Source organism: Pongo pygmaeus, chromosome 3, assembly GCF_028885625.2.
Source record: "Pongo pygmaeus isolate AG05252 chromosome 3, NHGRI_mPonPyg2-v2.0_pri, whole genome shotgun sequence".
NCBI lineage: Eukaryota > Metazoa > Chordata > Mammalia > Primates > Hominidae > Pongo > Pongo pygmaeus.
This window is the reverse complement of record NC_072376.2, coordinates 121,799,002-121,817,093: the sequence shown is the minus strand read 5'-3', so window position 1 is coordinate 121,817,093 and position 18,092 is coordinate 121,799,002. Positions and strand designations below refer to the sequence as shown.

The 18,092-nt window shown below is 38.4% G+C and overlaps 1 protein-coding gene across 5 annotated transcripts in view; it reads left to right on the top strand.

Moving 5' to 3' along the window:
* COL25A1 (collagen type XXV alpha 1 chain) overlaps positions 1-18,092 on the top strand; it is a 511,707-nt gene that overhangs the window by 272,935 nt on the left and 220,680 nt on the right. The window lies entirely within an intron of this gene.

Below are 18,092 nucleotides of genomic sequence, written 5' to 3'. Positions count from 1 at the left end.
GGAGCTTGCAGTGAGCCGAGATCATGCCACTGCACTCCAGCCTGGGCGACAGAGTGAGACTCCATCTCAAAAAAATAAAAAAATAAAAATAAAATAAAAATAAAAATAAAATAAAATAAAAATCTTTAGTTTGGTGATATTAATAGAGTTTAGGAGAAGAGAGTTTGAAGAGCATAAACTGGTGGCAATTTTAGATCGTTGGGACATTTTAAACAAAATGAAAAATTGCTTGACTTTGTGTCAAATATCATAATTTATAAGGAATTCACTACGAAAATTTTATATTTCCTATAATATGAAGTTTCCTATGTGTAGATTTTAATGAAAACCACAAGGCAAATAAATTTGGATTGGGAAACTTCTTCCTATTCATCATTGAGAAGGAGAAGCTTTTATTGTGTCATTAAAAAGTATCCTTAAAAAGTAGGAAGTTTCTTTCATTCCTGCTCATTTCTAGAACTTCCAATACTATCTAGAAATTCCAATAACTAAAGTACCCCGGTCATTTCTAGGTTTCTGTTCTGTTAAAAGTAAATTTAAATAGAAAGTTTTTATTCTTATAAATTATTATTGGAAATTGATCTGTCTCCTTTCTCTTTATTCTAACAGGAGCTCAAACTATTGCTCTTAAGTACTATGAGTACCAAGATGTAACATACTTTAATACTTTCAATGATTTATAATACGCTTATTATTTTGTCAGTAAATTAGACTCCGTGGGCAATATAAGCATTCATTTTAGGAAGAGTTTGGTAACAGTTAATCGATGGTTTACATTAGAAGGTTTATTGCTTGGGGACTGGAAGTCAGCATCATTTCAGATGTGCCTTTGTTGGCTGATAGTAGCTATGGCAGGTAGCATACTACTAAAATCAATATGATAAATCTCTTGAAAAAGGATACTTTTTCTGTTACCTATATTTTCTCACCTTGTCTCACCCTATGCTGGGTATGCTTTTAAATCCTTTAGGATGCCAAAAATGGTATCCTACATTACAGGCCTTCAAACTTCTTACTTTTAAACTATAACCAATATTAGCTAAATGTTGTTTGACTTTATCCATCAAGGCATCATATGAATCCCAGTAATATGAATATGTGTCCTTATATAAGATTTCAGTTCCCTGGATAAACATCCAAATACAAAGCCCCATAGTGGAGTATTAAATTTTAATATTTTGCATTTATAAGATTTTAATTTATTTTAAACAACTTTCAAAGTGATGCATATATAGAAATTGACCAAGATATTGACTTGTCTTGTTGGAATTGTCTTGTAGCTCAAACTTTTCTGCTAAGTAGATAAAAAGAATCTTTCAGAAGGATATTTTCCTGAAATTTTTATCTTCAAACCATGAAAAGTTTCAGAGTGCATAGAATACTAAATTTATAGAATTGATAAGAGTTAATAGAAAACTTAGAGATTGGGTCCAAGCTAGGTCTTCATTTTTTAAGTTAATGAATTGAAGTGAAGCCCAAATAGGAATTTGAAGAGGGACCTTGTCACATGGACAGAAACACTCTGCAGTGATGAAAGTGGAGACAATGAATTATGGTATACAGTATGTTGTTGTATCTAAATTAATTCATTTCTAAGGGCATATCTTTTTTAACGCTCCATATATTTAAAAGTTCAATTCATCAAAGTCATCATGCCATATCTGTTAAAAAGATTCATTTCTTGCTGAACTATAGCCAACAAATTTTCCAGAAATGACATTTTTCATAGTTTATTGTGCCCTCATTATCAAGGCAAAAACCATATCAAATGTGTTTCTTCAGTGACACTCAAGATAAATGAGAATGTGCATTCTGTTTCTGTATGCAGAGCTTTCAGTTTCTTAAGAATAATGAGAACTTTTAGGTAAAGATGTTTTTCAGGTTTCAATACTACTACATTTTTGTTATTTAAATATTTGTGTGGTTAAGGAATGGAATAGCACTATCAGGGGAATCTATTTTCTATTCTTTAAGTACTATAATATTATTCTTTAATTACTCGAGTGAAACCTCAAAACTTTGTTAGTCTTTAATTGCTTATGTTTTGCTTTAATTTAAGTGTCAATAGAATTGAGAGGAAGTTTGGGAATCTATTTTTCAACTAAAATATTTAAATAATTTGCCATTATTTATTAACTTTGATTTTATTATTCCTTTTGGATTATTATTGTTAATGTTTGTGCAAGTGAAAGAATAAAAATTTATTATGTAATGACATAAGATTAATGATGTTTGGTGTAGAAGATATTACTGTCAAAATAAATTAGCTTTTTTTCTGCAAAGATTAGATTTTATAGCATTATTAAATGAACTAATATTTCTCATTATTCTTTACCTGCTATGTGCTCTTCATGAAAGGGAGATGTTGAAGACAATTTAGAAACCTGGAAATTTCCTACACCAAAAAATAGGCAGGTTAAAATTCCATTCCTCAGGACCACAAAAGCAAAGAGGTTCCAAATGTTTTGTTTCCTTTCAAAATGTGAAAAATCTGAGCCATAGCTTGGTTTTATTACTTGACCTCTCTCCTCTGATGGGAACTGCCTTTCACTGTTCCTGCTATCGCAACATGACTGTGCAAACAAGGGGGCCAGATTTCATTGTGCTGTGGATTGTTCATGTGGGGCACGATACATGGAAGCTAAAGGAGCCTGGAACTGTTATGTGCCTGCCTTCCGACATTCGTGAAAAATGCTCCCATGCCTAGTGGCACAACCAGGTCCCTTGACTGCCTCTGTGAATAAGGATAGTGCTACATAACTCTCATGTCCTGGTTCATGCTTCATACACCTATACACTCTTTGTGTGTATGTGAATCTGTACATGTGTTGTGTGTGAACTGAACTGAAACTTTTCCCTGAACTTTCCTTTCAATGAAACAAAACAAATGGCTGAGGTTTGCAATTTGTCAAAAGCTTTGAAAAGATTGCTTTAGCAGACTTTATTTCTGAAGGTTCGTACTGCCTTTCCATCCTTTATGGAGGACCTGGTGGGATAGCCTAATTTACTTCGTGCACACCAATTATTAATACAAATGTCTACCTTGGCCTACTTCCTTTCATTTATACAATTTCAGGGATGGCTAGTCAGCCATGCTCCAGGCGGGATGCAGACCCATTCATGCATGGGGCAAGTGCTTTATTCTCTCCCCAGTAGACTCTGAGCATGCTGTGGCTACAGTCTATGGAACACTTTCTTTCATCCCTCAGCAGTTATTTAGAATCGTTCAGAAAGAACCTGCCGAGCCTCATCAATAGAGGTAATTTAGCCAGTGGCTCTAAAAATGCTAAGCTAAATTTCCTGTCTCAATGGAGAACATTTATGCTATAAAAGAAATGTATTCAGATACTCTTGATTATAACATTACAGTATCTGATTTAATCTCAGCATCGCTAATTGTATAATGTTATCTGTTAAAATAAATTAAGGTGGTTGATTTCTCATTATAAAACATTTTATTGCAGTGAGAAGAGAGGACTTTAACTAGTTTTCACAACTTGAGCCTCTGTCAAAAGATTTTCCAATTGCTTGGAAAGTATGAGAATAAAGTATGGGAATCTTAAAGTGCACTAACCTCTTTGTGTTACTTGTGACCATAAGTTCCCCTGTTGAAGAGTTTAGGACTTATTTTTCCATGTTTCTCTAGCATCACTGCGGTGCCTGGCTTAATAAATGTAGGTTGAATAAAAATTCATATAGAAATGAATTTTTTAAAAATCAAATGTTTTTGGCATGCCTTCCACTGCAGAAGGACTATGTGGTGTAACATCATAGTTAAAAACCTGGGCTCAGGAATCTGGCAGACCCAAATGTATGTCTCAGTATTTCCATTTACTAGTGGTGTGATCTTAGACAAGTCACTCAACATTTCCTGGTCTCAGTTTCCACAGCTGTAAAATGGGGCTAATAATGGTACGTACTGATGTCTGCAAAACCAACATCACAGTACCTGGCATATTGTAACAACACCGTAAGTGTTAGCTGTTCAAGGAGCATGCAGTTTAATAGAAGAGATAAGCTATCAATACCTATATTTTAAGGCAGAATGTAATGCTATAAAAGAATTGAGACAATGATCTGTGTCTATTTGGAAGAAATAAAGTTCCCGTCTGCTATAGGAAAGCAGACAAAACTTTGGAAAGAGGTGAAAGCCTGAGAGCATGGATGGGATTTTGAGAAGTGAATAAGTGGGAGGACACACCAGGTTGTGGGGATAGCAGGAACAAGAGTGTGCTAGGAGTCAGGAGCTTATAGCAATTGGAGGGAGGTCATGGGGCTAAGGGCCTCTACAGGGGCTGAAGCTAAGGGTTTTGACTGCCAGGTCTAACTATGCCTTGATTTGGTCAAAATGAGATGTCATTTTCTTTGATGGAGTAAAAGTAAAGCTTTAAAATGCGGGCAGTACATCTCGCTGGAACTGCCTGAGTACTCCAAGTGCCATTGTTTTCCCTCTGGCATTTCAGCAGCACTCAGCTTACCCAGCTGTTGTCATCCTTAAGGTTTTGTGACCTGGTGGGTGAAGTTTATTTGGTCTCGCTACAGAAAATGTAGGAATGGTGATTTGCGTAAATTCTTTTTTTTTAAAAAAAGTATTGTAACATGGCCGGGCGCGGTGGCTCACGCCTGTAATCCCAGCACTTTGAGAGGCCGAGGCGGGCGGATCGTGAGGTCAGAAGATCGAGACCATCCTGGCTAACATGGTGAAACCCCGGCTCTACTAAAAATACAAAAAAATAGCCGGGCGTGGTGGCGGGCACCTGTAGTCCCAGCTGCTCGCGAGGCTGAGGCGAGAGAATGGCGTGAACCCGGGAGGCGGAGCTTGCAGTGAGCCGAGATCGCGCCACTGCACTCCAGCCTGGGCGACAGGTATTGTAACACTTTAATATATGGCATATAATTATTGAAAGTTGTTTGGCATAAGAAAACAGGTCTGCATAGTAGTTATCTTGAAACACATTGCATAAAATGGAGTTTTGGCCAGGCACAGTGGCTCATCCCTATAATCCCAACACTTTGGGAGGCTGAGGCAGGTGGATCACTTTGAGTCCAGTTCAAGACCAGCCTGGGCAATATGGCGAAACTCTGTCTCTACAAACAAATACAAAACGTTAGCCAGGCATGTAGACCCAGCTACTCGGGAGGCTGAGGTGGGAGGATCGCTTGAGCCAAGAAGATGGAGGTTGCAGTGAGCTGTGATGGTGCCACTGCACTCCAGCTTGGGTGACAGAGTGAGATCCAAAACAACAACAACAGCAACAAAATGAAGTTTTACCCTTTTAAAAATTTTTAACAGGCATTGCATTGTGGTACACCTGGAAGCCTGACTTTAATATGTCCATGTTGATGTGAAGAATGACTGCACAGGCCTTTGACCTACCTCAAAGCTCCCATACAGACCAGAGAGTCTACATGAATCTTGGCTGAATCTTTGCAACATCAGTAATTCACTACATTAGCCACTTATTCAAGGGTCTTTCACAGACATAATCCTCTTTTGTCTTCACAACTACTGAGTTTGTGCTGTGGGTCCTTGGTGGTTCCCTTCCTCCTAGAGCTGCCACCCAAAGCCCAGCTCATTCCTTGCCCCTGCCTGTCCTCTCTGGAGATGCACTAGAGGCTATTCCACTTGAACTCTGTGGCCAGTGCTGAGCCAAAGTGTGCCCAATGGTGGGTGTAGGATGGGAATGATGGGGCAGCTGCCTCTCTCCATAGTTCAGGTGTGGGGATTCATGAAGTCTAAAGACCGGAAGGGGCAGGGAGTCAGGCAGCAGCTGCTTCCTTCTGTTGCTATTTCTTTCATAACCTATTTTGTTGACATCTGTGAAATGATGACCCAGGCACCACCTCTCTGAAGGGATGTGATACACTGACCTGCCTTCTGCTGCTTGTGTCTCAGTTGGCCTGTCCATGAGGCTTGGCCATTTATTTTCATCCTGAGGAAGTAAAGGATAGAGGATCGGAACTCTGAGGAGCAGGAGGTGTGGAGAAAGGGTGTATTAACGTCCGTAGCAGGTATCAGCTATGCAAGGAAAATATTTAAAGCAGGGAATAGATGTAGGTTCTTTATCTATGAGGTGCCTGGATGCCTCTGATTTCCTGTTTTCAGAGTAAATTCTGTAATAGCTCATCATGAATAATATATAAAGACAATAATATCTAAGAATTATAAGGAAATTAAGAATATTGTAGGCAGGAAATTACAAATTTGTATGAGTACTCTGTATTTCTGAGTTTTTGAGTTCTTATTGAATAAATATAGACAATATTATCTATATTATTTTTACATAGTAGTTCCTTCTTGTCCAAGGGGATATGTTCCAAAACCCTCAGTGGATGCCTCAAACTGCGGATAGCACCAAATCCTAAACATATATGTTTCTTCCTATAAATATGTATACACATATACCACACACATACACCTATATAAAGTCTAACTTATGAATTAGCTACAGTAAGAGATTAACAACAATAATAAAATAGAACAATTATAACTATATACTATCATAAAAGTTATATAAATGTGGTCTCTCAACATATTTTATTGTGCTGTGCTCGCCCTTCCTGTGATGATGTGAGATGACAAAATGCCTACATGGTAAGAAGAAGTGAGGTGAATGACGTAGGCCTTGTTGATGTAGCGTTAGGCTACTATTGACCTTCTGCAGGTGGCGTATACAGCATAGATACATTAGACAAAGAGGTGATTCACGTATTGGGCGGAATGGAGTGGGATGGCATGAGATTTCATCCCACTACTCAGAATGGTGTGCAACTTAAAACTTAGGTATTGCCTCCCTCCTGTATCATTGGTTTTTCCTCTCTTTTGGATAATTTCATTAGCATAGAATTATGCCATAATATCTTTTGTCCTCAAAACGAAACTTCCTTGACCCCATATGTTTCCCATTGCTGTTCCATTTCTTTATAGCTCCCACTCCCCTTTACAATGAAACTCTGGAAAGAGTTGCCCACACTCATCAAATATTATTTTCCCACTCTCTCTTTCTAATCTAACATGGTCTCCATCTCTACCACTGTACTGAAAACATTCTTCTTAAGGGCACTGGTTACCTTTATTATGACAAATTTAGTGGTCAGAATTCAGTTTCAACTTTGCTGGACCACATTCAACACAGTGAATTGGTCTCTTCTTGAAACACTTTCTCTGTTTATCTCCTTGTTATCACTCTTTCAAGGTGCTCCTCCTACCTTACTCACCACTCCTCCCTTGCTAGCTAGTCCTTTTTCTTTCTTTTCTTTTTCTTTTTTTATTTTTTTTGAGACGGAGTCCCGCTGTGTCGCCAGGCTGGAGTGCAGTGGTACAATCTCGGCCCCCTGCAACCTCCGCCTCCTGGGTTCAAGTAATTCTCCTGCTTCAGCCTCCTGAGTAGCTGGGACTACAGGTGCATGCCACCACGCCCAGCTAATTTTTGTATTTTTAGTAGAGATGAGGTTTCACCCTTGTTGGCCAGGATGGTCTTGATCACTTGACCTTGTGATCTGCCTGCCTTTGCCTCCCAAAGTGCTGGGATTACAGACATGAGCCACTGGGCCTGGCCCCTTTTTCTTCTTCATGATTTCTACATGTTGGAATGGGCAGGGCATGGTGGCTCATGCTTGTAATCCCAGCACACCGGGAGGCCAAGACAGGAGGATTACTTGAGCCCAGGAGTTCAAGACCAGCCTGGGAAGCATAGCAAGAACCTGTCTCTACAAAAAAATAGAAAATTAGCTGAGTGTGGTGGTACGTGGCTGTAGTCCTAGCTACTGGGGAGACTGAAGTGGGAGGAGTGTGAGACTGTAATGAGCTCTGATTGCACCACTGCACTCCAGCCTGGGTGACAAAGTGAGACTCTGTCTCAGTAAATGAATGAATGAGTAAATAAATGAATTTTGAAATGCCTGATGGCTCAGAACTTGGACCTTTTTTCTTCCTTATTTACATTGCCTCATTAGATGATCTCATATAATCTCATGGCTTTAACTATTATCTATGTGTCAAAGTCTCCCAAATGTATATCTCCAGTCTGAACTCTCTGAATTTGGGCTTGCATATCCAACTATCTATTCAACGTTTGCACATGGATGTCTCCTAGAGATCTCAAATTTAACATGTTCAAAACCAAATGCTGGAATTCCACCCTTACTCTCCAAAGCTGCTCCTCTTCCAGATCTTCCACACATCACTAAAGAGCAGCTCCACTGCTCTAATTGCTCTGGTCAACCTTTGGAGTCATTTTTTACTCCTCTTTTTTCTCACACCCCACATTCAATCTATCTGCAAGTCTTGCACCAGAAACTGACCACTTTTTACCTCCTCGGTTGCTATTACCCTGGCTCATCCCATCCTTTGTCTTTCACTTAGAATGTTACAAAAGCCTCCTAACATCTCTCCATGTGTACATCCCTGCCTTTCTACTGCCTTTTCCCCATAGTGGACATGATCCTTTTCAAATATAATTCAGATTGTGTCCTTTCTCTGTGCAGAACCTCCTTGCCATGGCTTTCTATTTCATCCAGATTAAAAGCCAAGTTCTCATCATGACCTGCAAAGTCCTGTCTGATCTCCTCCCTCCCGCTCTGTAACCTTCCTCCTTACTCTTTTTCCTCACTCACTGTAGTCCAGACGCACTGGCAGTTGCTGGACACGCTAAGCACATCTCCATCTTACAGAGCATTACCACTTGCTGTTTGTTTTTCCTCCTTTTTTCCATTCAAGGCCCCCCATGACCACCCTGTAAAATAGCACCCTCCCATTGAGTTGTTCTCTAGCCTCCTTATCCTCCTGTACTTTCCTGCTGAGTCCTTATCGCTGTCTGCCACTTCATTCATAAACATTCTCTTAAAGCCTGCTTCTCCCACAAAAGTGATAGCGGGGCTTTGTTTTAGCTACCATATTTACTATATTCCTAGTACCTGAAGAATGCCTGCACACTGTAGGTGCTCAACAAATATTATGTGAATGAATAATCAATTTTATTCCTCTCACATCTGCCCCATCCCTAGCAGACTTCTATTTCAGAGTCCTCTGAGATTTAAGGAATGGAATACATCCATTTTCTGCCTCTGTACAGCAAATTGATCTGTATTTATTCTCACTTTCTTTCTTCTCATCTTATACAAGATGGTGTTCTTTCTCCACATTCTTCTTCTCTGACTCCACTTCCTTTTGTGTTCTCTTGCATACTGATATTGCTCTGCAAGCCATTTCTTTTCTCTATGTCCTGCCCATTTGTAAACATTTTCAAGTACCTCCCATCTTACCACAAAAACAAGCAAGAAAAATTTTCCTTAACCCTATATGCCTTTTAGCTACTCTCCTATTTCTTTTCTTCTCTTCATGCACAGTTACTAAAAAGAGGTGTCTACTCGGGCTAGCAAATCGTCGGCACACATGTTTTCCACTATTGCTGTCTGTAGACATTTCCTATCAATCCCACACCCTTTTCCAAAGTCTATAACCAGTCTATAACATGTTATTCCAGGCAGTCGTTAATAACCAGAGTTGACACTTCATATGACGCCTGCTTGCCATCTACGGAGCTTATTCTTTTCTTAATTTCCTCACCTCACTGCTTAATCAATTACAATACAAATTCCGACTTTCTACTTGTTAAATGCAATGGACTCCTTGTTTTAATCAATTTGCCTTCTTGAAATTCTCTCCAATCTTGATTTCTGTAACTCTAATTTTGTTGTCATTGTTTTTAGGTTTTTTTATCCTCAGTTTCCATTTTGGAACACTTTTCCTTGCCTGCTCCTGAAATATTTACATTACATTACATTACCCCGAGTCAGGGGTTCTTAACCCGGGTGAATTATTTCCTAGAGAATCCATGAACTAATTTAAGAGTGTGTGTGTGTGTGTGTGTGTGTGTGTGTGTGCAAAGTGTTTTATATGTGGATATTTCTAACCACTGCAGCTATAGCTTTTATCCAGTTCCTAAGAGGGCTAAGAATCACTGCTACTTTCTTTCTCTGGGTAATGTCGCCCAAGCCCATGGGCAGCCAGCATGACACAAGTGAGAGCTCAAAAGGGTCCAAGTCAAATAAACCCATGTTCATAGTTTGAACTTCCCCTTTTAGAAGCTGTTTGACTAAGGAAACGTTATTTAACCTCTCTGAAACTTGGTTTGTTCAAGTGCAAAATGGTGGAAATGACCCCTAATTTGCAGGGTTATTGTAGCAAAGACAGATGTCATTTGTAAAGCTCTTGGTGTTGTGTAGTGGTCAGTAAGTGGTAGCTATTACGATTCAGCCACAAACATCTCGGTCCCTCAAGAACATAAGCTTGTCAGCTTGCAGAGCCTCTCCTCCCTCATTTTAAAACAGGCTTCATTTTTAGGATTCTGCCTTAGTGAAGCAGTAAGCATGATGTGACTCATGCATTATAAATTAATTGACTCTCTGGATGTTAGAAATCTGCTAGCATGCATTTATTAATGTGAAACATCTAGGACAGCCGCAGAGAGCACTGTCAAGTCCATCTTTGTGTACAATATTTAGAAAATCAGAATTGACACATATAAATTTAATCAGACTGAAAGATGTTTATAAATTGGCTTCCAGTATTTATCTGCAACAATCAAAATAGCACACATTAAGAATGTTATTAAACATAGCAGAAACCAAATTACTCAATATATACAGGGTAATAAAAACTGGTAGGGCAGTAAAAATTGCCTAGGTATGTGTTTTTAAAGCAATGGAAGCTGAGCAGGTCGCTTTTCAGAGGTACTTCGTATATGTTTATTGTATCCTACTAAACATGTCTGTAAAACTGATCATTTACTTACACCTTGACTGCCAATCCTGATTCCATGCCAGCTGGTGAAAAGGCTTGGATAAGCAAGATGTTTTAGAAGCTTGACAAACATTTATAGTCAAAAGTGTAAGTTATTTATACAACTCCATAAAATAATGCAGTTAAATTACAACCCAGATATTTTGGTTTGCAAAACAGCAAAGGATCCAAGGGCCTCTATGCCTAGCAGGGATCCCCAGTTGATGTGGAGTCACGACCTCTTCTCGCTGGTGTTTAACTGTGTAACTCTCCTGCCCCTTTCTTTATTCCTGCTTCCAAAAGTGATATGTGGCATACAGAAAGGTACATTTAAAACCCTTACTTTCTGAATTTTTGACAGCATATCTTAAGCATTTTGCAACATTCTTCCAAGTAATTAAAAACACCCTGAACTGGGAGAAAGTTAGAAACTGGAATTCAAAAATCATTGACCTAGATCTTTGAGTAAATGACTAATATGGAAAAAAATTAACAACTTAATTAAGAGTTTAAAAGTTTTCTGCAGTTAATTAGTTACCATGTGACAATATATTTTTGTAATCATGAGATGGGCCTAGTAAAATTTAGAGAAGCATAAAAAACTTAAATAATAAAAATATTTACTTATAATCCTGTCATCCAAAAAATCCACTATTTTTGTACATGTTTTCTTTCTTCCTCTCTCCCTCTTCATCTCTTTTTCTTTTCCTTCTCTTTATTTTTTAGATAGATTTATAACTATATGTCTGAATAAATATGTATGTACACAAAAATTATGTCCTAGAAAATATATAACCTGTATTTCGTATACTACAATATAAATAAGCATACTATATAAATATATATAAAGTTGATAATTGGAATAACACTGCATTTTTAGTGTTATAAAGAAATAGTCAGAAATATAGTCAGATATTTACACATGCACCCCAATTTATGATGGGGTTATGTCCCAATAAACCCAGAGTAACTTGAAAATGTTGTAAGTAGAAAATGCATTTAATACACCTAACCTACTGCCCATCATAGCTTAGCCTAGCTTACTTTAAATGTTCTCAGAACACTTACGTTAGCCTACAGTAGGGCAAAATCATCTAACACAAAGCCTATTTTATAATAAAGTGTTGGCTATCTCATGTAATTTATTGAATACTGTACTGAAAGTGAAAAACAGGATGGTTGTATGGGTACTCACCATGAAGTAACATATACAGAAGAATGCCCACTGGGCCTGAAGAATATTTGAAGCATTGAACTAAAAATAATTGCTGGATGATGGAGATCTTGCAGCAACAGGGTTATCAGTCTCTCTCTGTCTTCTGAGAGGCTTGAGAATAGCAGGTAGAAGGGCATTACACTTGTTGATGGTTTAGCAGGCACAGTGTTCTTCTGGAAGATAGCAAGTTTTGACTGTACAGTTTGTTTCCTCTTTTCATTATATATTTCTCTTTATTGCAAACAAGAGCATCCTGTATCTGCCATCAGCACTGGTGAATCTCTTGTAATTGACATCCATTTCTCTAACTTCCAAAAGCCATTGCTAATAGTAGTAGCAAATATTTCTGCCAGTTTCTTTGCTGTGAACTTTCTTCATACCTTGGACATAACTTCTGCTTTCTCTGCCTCAACTTCTTTACTTCTTTCTTCCTCCAGTTCAATCAGCTCCTCGTTGGAAAGTTCTTCAGCCTCAATGCCAACAAGCTCATAAATTTTCTCTTTATCAATGTCCAATTCTAGTGATTTCCTAAACACTGGTATCTTGTTACTATTTAATCAACGGCAGAATCTTTGTTAAAGCCTTTGGATATGTTCACATATGTCTTCAAAACTTTCTTCCAAATGCCGTTCATGCATTGCGTTGTGACTTCTTCCCTTGTTGTGGATAGAATTTAGAATGCAGCCAGATTTAGTCACTCCAACAGCCTGCGCAAATGTCTGGCATATCAGTATACTTTGAACGCAGCTCTTGTGCCTTGGTCCATTGGTTGAATGAAAGCATTTGTGTTCAGCAGCAGATTCACAACATTTACATCAAGATGCATGTCACTGATATGCTGTGGAAGCCCTGGAGCATTGTCTAAGATTAGAAGAATCTTGAATGGAATGTTGTTTTGCCACAAAACAACATTCTTGCTGTGGAATAAAACAGTTCAAAAACCAGTCTTCAAACAATGCTGATATCCAGGCTTTTTCGTTATGGTGATATAAACAGGAAGTGTTTGGTGCTCACATTCTTGAATGCTCTTGGGTTCTCTGAGTGGTAGATTAGGAAAGGCTTTCATTTGAATCCTGCAACATTTCCACCCCAAAGCAACATTTCCACCCTAAATTAAAGCCTTTCCTGTAACACCCCAAAGCAGTGTTACACAGCCTTTGAATGCCATAGACCCTGGCATTGGACTCTTGGTGAATGTATGTATGCTCTGGCATATACTTTCAGAATAAGCTCATTTCATTGACTTTAAATATTTGTGCTAGTAATACTTCTCATCCACACTTACCCTATGCGGCTCTTCCCAAAAGCTTTGGTACCTTCAATATCAGCACTTGCTGCCTCACCACAGACCTTCATATTATGAAAATTATGATGCATTTTGAAGTGTTGGAACTGGCCATGTCTTGCTATAAACATTTGTATATATGTAGGATCATTGGTATACTCTTTGAACTTATAGAACACACTTCTTACCCTAGCCTAAATCATCAGTAGGCTAAGCGATATGCATCTCTGTATCCGGTTTTCCATCCACATGACAAGTAATTTTTCCATATTATCAAGCAGCCCAGCTCTTTTCTTTGTGATGAAAATGGATTTAACCAATGCTGATGATTTCACTGCCTCACTGATTCACATCTTATCCTTTAAGATGGTTGATATCATGGATCATGAAATATCAGGGGAACCCGCCCTCAATATTTCAATGTCGGTTCTTTCTATTTTCCCTAAGTGTTGGCCGGTCTGAGAAATAAAGAGAAAGAGCACCAAGAGAGGAATTTTACAGCTGGGCCGCCAGGGGCAACATCACATATCGGCAGGTCCATGATGCCCACCTGAACCGCAAAACCAGCAAGTTTTTATTAGGGATTTCAAAAGGGGAGGGGGTGTACGAACAGGGAGTAGGTCACAAAGATCACATGCTTCAAGGGGCAAAAGGCAGAGCAAAGATCACATGCTTCTGAGGAAACAGGACCAGGGCAAAATCAGAAACTCCTGATAAGGGTCTGTGTTCAGCTGTGCATGTATTGTCTTGATAAACAGAAAACAGGGTTTGAGAGCACAGAACCGGTCTGACCTCAAATTTACCAGGGCTGGGGTTTCCCAATCCTAGTAAGCCTGAGAGTACTGCAGGAGACCAGGGCGTATCTCAGTCCTTATCTCAACCGCATAGGACAGACACTCCCAGAGCGGTCGTTTATAGACCTGCCCCCAGGAATGCAATTCTTTTCCTAGGTTCTTAATATTATATTCCTTGCTAGGAAAAGAATTTGGTGATATCTCTCCTACTTGCACGTCCATTTATAGGCTCTCTGCAAGAAGAAAAATATGGCTCTTTTTGCCCAACCCCGCAGGCAGTCAGACCTTACGGTTGTCTTCCCTTGTTCCTTAAAAATCGCTATTATTCTGTTCATTTTCAAGGTGTACTGATTTCATATTGTTCAAGCACACGTTTTACAATCAATTTGTACAGTTAATGCAGTCATCACAGGGTCCTGAGGTGATGTACATCCTCAGCTTACAAAGATAACAGGATGAGATTAAAGTAAGACAGGCATAAGAAAGTATTAGAGTATTATTAGGGAAGTAATAAATGTCCATGCAATCTTCAGAATTTATGTTCCTCTTCTGCGGCTCCAGCCGGTCCCTCTGTTTGGGGTCCCTGACTTCCCGCAACAGTGAAAGTTCTAACTCTCTTGCAATGGCCATTACTGGCTTGTGCCTTCATACTGGGCAGTTATCTTGAGTTTCATCTCAAGAGTAATTGCCTTCCTCTTCTTCTCACCAGAAACAGGAGACACAGATGAGCATTCTGCAGACATGATAGGACATAAAAATACAAAACACCATATCCAAAAAATGCCAGCAACACAGTACACAGTAGAGTATTGGTTGTTTACCTATGTGACTGAGTGGCTGACTAGGAGCTGTGGCATGCTGCTGCCTAACATCGAGAGAGTATTGCACCACATATCACTAACCTGGGAAAAGAGCAAAATTGAAAAGCTTCTATGGAATGCTCTTGTACCGTTGTGAAAGTTAAAAAGTTGTAAGCTGAACCATCATAAGTTGAGGACCATCTGTATATACAAAGACATAAACATTATTTATAGTAGTAAAAATCTGAATAAACCTCAGTGGAATATTAGGTATCCAATAAAATTTAATAATGCAAATTAATGAATGAGTCTTTATCTTTTTTGTGTTCTGTATGTGAAATTTTTATAACAAAATGCATGTGATAAAATTTTTTACTTATGTTCCACATATGAACATGTTAGTCATAAGAGAGAAAAAATAAATATGGTATTGTGTTAGAAAATATAATATTTTAAAATTAATGTGACAACTTGTTAATGTGTTTAAACATGAGTAGATTTTTAAATACAATTATATATTTATGAAAAGCAAATATCAAGGAAGAAATCTTCCAAGTTTTGAATCTTTTTTTTTTATATTGAACGCCCCCCATAATAATCTCCATGCTCATTCTTGCTCTCTGTCTCTTTCAAATTTTTTAAAAAAGAAATATCCACCAGGTTTTAGATGAGCCACTTATTTTCCTCTGGAGTAGAATATGGCTTTCACTTTTCAGCATTAAAACCATTGAGAATTAATTGTTTTCCAAAAGAAAACCTTAAATTGAAAGATTGTTATCTAAGTAATATTATTTGACTGCAGCTAAGGTACAGAATTATTAATATCTATCCTGTAGGATAGCACAACAGGTAATATAAATTATGAATAATGTTTATCTCAGTCAAGTGTATAAGAATCCTTTGAGGCAAGAGCAGCTTATAGACATTGGGAGATTATGCAGTCTTTGCAAAGCCATTTTAAAATTAATACACATAATCCATAATGCTTTATGTTTTCAATTGCTTCTCTCTCTAATATATCATTTGCATATAATTAGTTTTAAAAATTAGCTGATACTTTATCTAAATTTGAATGAAATGAAGTGTTGGAATCAGATATATAACCTATTTTAAACCTCCATGCTATACTTAACAGAGCATAATTTACAAAGTAATTTGATATAATATTTTCATGTTAATTGGATATGGAGACCAAATCAAACTAGAACGTAATTTTTCTTCAAGATGGAACTTTCATGCTTCTCTTTTGTATTGGTAGGTGTATACATAGCCTCCTCTGGCCTTTGGCTGCCTCAGTTTTATCTTTATTATCTGAATAAAATTCCATTGAGTGTGCATTATATGGTTTGGCTCTGTGTCCCCACCCAAGTCTCATCTCCAGTTGTAATCCCCATAATCCCCACATGTCAAGGGAGGGACCAGGTGGGAGATAACTGCATTATGGGGGCAGTTTCCCCTGTGCTGTTCTCATGATAGTGAATGAGTTCTCACGAGACCCAATGGTTTTATAAGGCAGTTTTCCCTGCTCTTGCTCACTCTCTCTTGGCTGCCACCGTGTAAGATGTGCCTGCTTCCCCTTCTACCATGATTGTAAGTTTCCTGAGGCCTCCCCAGCTATGTGGAACTGTGAGCTAATTAAACCTTTTTTCTTTATAAATTACCCAGTCTTGGTATATTGGGGTCTGGGACAGAACTAATAGGATATATATATAATATATATATATATATTACATATATAATATATATATATTATATATATATATATTATATATATAATATATATATAATATATATATTATATATATAATATATATATTATATATATAATATATATATATATGAGAGTTTATTAAGTATTAACTTACATGATCACAAGGTCACACTGTCTGCAAGCTGAGGAGCAAGGAGAGCCAGTCTCAGTCTCCAAACTGAAGAACTTGGAGTCCGATATTTGAGGGCAGGAAGCATCCAGTGCGGGAGGCTAGGCTGGTCTCTCTTTTTCACATTTTTCTGCCTGCTTTTTGTTCACTGGAAGCTAATTAGATTGTGCCCACCAGATTAAGGGTGGATGTGCCTTCCCCAGCCCGCTGACTCAAATGTTGCTCTCTTTTGGCAATACCCACACAGACACAGCCAGGATAATACTTTGTATCCCTCAATCCAATCAAGTTGACATTCCCTATTAACCATCACACTTGGGTATGTCTTTATAGCAGTGTAAAAATGAACTAATACAGTAAGACTTCCTTTTCGACATTGATGCATTTATTCTGCAGTGAACAGAAGCCAAGAGAATACTTTCTGGAATATTAAATTGAGAACTTACATTTTGAAAATATACCACTGTAATGTAAGAATAGTAACCATTCTACTAGTTCTTTAAAAATATTATTGTCTGCCCTCTTTGGGCTAGTCAAAAGAGTCTAGCCTTTCAGCAGTTCAACAATTGTTTCAGATGCACCTTATAGCTTGGGGTCTGAGATACTGGAGAAGAAAATGCAAACATATTCACAGAGTTGAGGATGGGCAAGATCCCTACTCCCTGGTGCTGCAAGTGTAGAATACATCTGTTCCACTAACTGGCACAGACTCTAGGTCAAACTGCAACTCTTGTAAGGCTAAGCGTCCCATTGAGAGGATGGGGCCAGGCACAGTGGCTCATGCCTATAATCCCAGCGCTTTGGGAGGCCAAGGTGGGTGGATCACTTGAGGTCAGGAGTTTGAGACCAGCCTGACTAACGTGGTAAAACCTCATCTCTACTAAATACAAAAAATTAGCTGGGAGTGGTGGAGCGTGCCTGTAATCCCAGCTACTTGGGAGGCTGAGGCAGGAGAATCGCTTGAACATGGGAGGTGGAGGTTGCAGTGAGCTGAGATTGCACCATTACACTCCAGCCTGGGCAACAAGAGCAAAACTCCATCTCAAAATAAAAAAAAAAAGAAAGAGGATGGGATCAGGGGACAGGAGAGGGTTCCATGACATGACTGCTATTGGCCCTCAAGACCTCCTGCCACCAGAACAATCCTGCAGCTGCTCAGAGTTTTTTGAGGTGGTTCTAAAGCTTTATCTGGATGCCTACTACAGGTGTTATTTTATAGGTGCTTTTCCTTTCACCTGAAAAAAAAAAAAAACTTGACATCTCAGTGTATGAATTTGAGAATTTTAAAGATAATGAAATTATAGTAATCATTTCAAATGATTGTTTTAGATGGC